We start from the raw sequence: 2,396 nt of genomic DNA, 5'->3' as shown, positions 1-2,396 counted from the left end.
TGTACCTTGACAGATGGTTATTAGATTTATTCTGGTGAACATTCTTTAAGTTACATAAATGTTTAATAACTATGTTGTATACCTGAAACTAATATGATATTGTATGTCAACTATAATTAAAAATAAAATTTAAAAAATAAAGAATAAAAGAACTAGGTTTCTGGTAATGTAATTTAAATAAATCAAAATTAATTTTAAAACCAAAAATTGACACAGTTTCTGTACCAAAGAATGGAAAAAACAACCCTTCAAATAATTAGTAATTAATGTGTAAGTACAGTAATTATAATATGTAAAGTTGTTTTTAAGATCACAAAGAAAGTACATGTAACCCGTTGCATTTAAAGTGGGAAGTATAAGAAGTGAGAGGCTATTACAGGCCTCCACTTCCTCCCCTGCAGTCTCTTCTTTGTGCAATGGATGGCGTTGTCCCAGACAAAGCAATTGGTACAAAGCAGAAATTGGATAAGCTCTTCTCTGGCTGCATCACTGACAGACCCTTTATCTGAGCAGTAGCAACTCAGTCTCTGCAGCAAATGGAAATGACAACAAGAAGTTCAAAGGTGACAACAGAAGTGCAAGCTTGTCTTCCAGAGTGATTCACATCTGGAAGCTTCCCAGTGATGTCACCGAGGGCGAGGTCATTTCCCTGGGACTGCCCTTTGGGAAGGTCACCATTTCCTGATGCTGAAAAGGAAAAAACAGGTCTTCATTACGAAAAACATGGAGGAGGCAGCCAACACCATGGTGAACTACACCTTGGTGACACCCAAGCATCTTGGCCAGCCAATCTATATCCAGTTCTCCAACAACAAGGAGCTGAAGACGCACAGCTCACCCAACCAGGTATGGGCCCAGGCAGCCTTGCAGGCGGTGAACTGTGATCAGTCTGGAACCTGGCACTTGCTGCCTCGGTCCTGGCTATGGATGCTGGGATGGTGATGGCTGGCCAGAGAATGGTGCTCATGATCATTGTGGAGCCCTTCTTCTACTCAATAACCCTGGACGTGCTTCACCAGATCTTCTCCAAGTTTGGCATAGTTCTGAAAATCATCACTCTCACCAAGCACAACCAGTTCCAGGCACTGCTGCAGTATGCCAAACCATGAGTGCCCAGAAGGCTAAGCTGTCACAGGACAGGCAGAACATTTACAATGCTTGCACACACTCCATATATACTTTTCTCCGCTCACCAGCCTCAATGTCAAGTACAACAATGACAAGAGCCGAGTCTACACCACTTCTACCCTGCCCTCTAGTGACAGCCATGCCTCACTGGATCAGACCATGGCCCCAGCCATGGGCCTTGGGTGCACCTGCTATTATGTCAGTTTCTCCATTGGCAGGAGCTGGTTCCCCTCTCACCTTTGCAATTCCTCAAGCTGCAGGCCTTTCTTTTCCCAATGTGCACGGGGCCCTGGTCCCTCTGGCCACCCCTTCAGTGGCAGCGACTGGCCGGATCGCCATCCCAGGACTGTCAGGGGCTGGAAATTCTGTTATGCTGGTCAGCAACCTTATCCCCCAGAAGTCACACCCCAAAGCCTCTTTATTCTTTTCCATGTGTATGGCTATGTGCAGTGGGTGAAGACTTTGTTCAATAAGATGGAGAATGCTCTGGTGCAGACGCTGGAGGGAAGCCAGGCCTAGCTGGCAATGAACCCCTCAAAGAGCACAAGCTGCAGGGAAACCCTGTGCACATCATGCTCTCCAACCATGAGAACATGCAGCTGCCCCGTGAGGGCCAGAGGGACCAGGAGCTCACCAAGAACTATGGGAACTCACTTCTGCGCGGCTTCAAGAAGCCAGGCTCCAAAAACGTATAGTATTTCTTCCCGCCCTCAACCAACCTGCACCTTTCCAAGATCTCACCTTCCATATCCGAGGACAACCTCAAGATCCTCTTCTCCAGCAACAGCAGAATTGTCAAAAGGTTCACGTTCTTCCAGAAGGATTACAAAATGGCGCTGATCTAGATGGGTTCAGTGCAGGAGGCCATCCAGGCACTCATCCACCCGCACAACCACGACCTGTGAGAGAACAGCCACCTGGGAGGACAAGGGCTCTTAAACTTTCAAGGTTTTTTTCCCCTGCAAATTATAGACCAGAGTTTGTTTGTTTTTTTGTTTTTGTCTGCCTCTAAGGCTGGCACACATTAAGGTGGCACAACAGCTCTTGAGTCTTAACTGTCTTCTTTACCTTGTGTAGTCCTGCACTCAGGGGTCCCAGGGGCTTCCCTGTGCACAGACCTTGTGCTGGTCGACCCCTCTTCCTGGGGCCTGGACTCCTGAGTGTTCGTGTTTGCATGGGGACAAGGGTTTAAATATAATTTTTGTACCTGTTGTAAGACATGAGGGGCAGCAAGCACTGTTTTTTATGGTGTCACATGTATATTTTGA

The 2,396-nt window shown here is 46.7% G+C and overlaps 1 pseudogene; it reads left to right on the top strand.

The window, feature by feature from the left end:
* Positions 1-416: 416 nt before the first annotated feature.
* LOC102254843 lies at positions 417-2,156 on the top strand (annotated as a pseudogene).
* The last annotated feature ends 240 nt before the right edge of the window (positions 2,157-2,396 follow it).

Source organism: Myotis brandtii, unplaced genomic scaffold (assembly GCF_000412655.1).
Source record: "Myotis brandtii unplaced genomic scaffold, ASM41265v1 scaffold15, whole genome shotgun sequence".
NCBI lineage: Eukaryota > Metazoa > Chordata > Mammalia > Chiroptera > Vespertilionidae > Myotis > Myotis brandtii.
The sequence above is the reverse complement of the archived record's forward strand: the minus strand, read 5'-3'. Positions and strand labels throughout refer to the sequence as shown.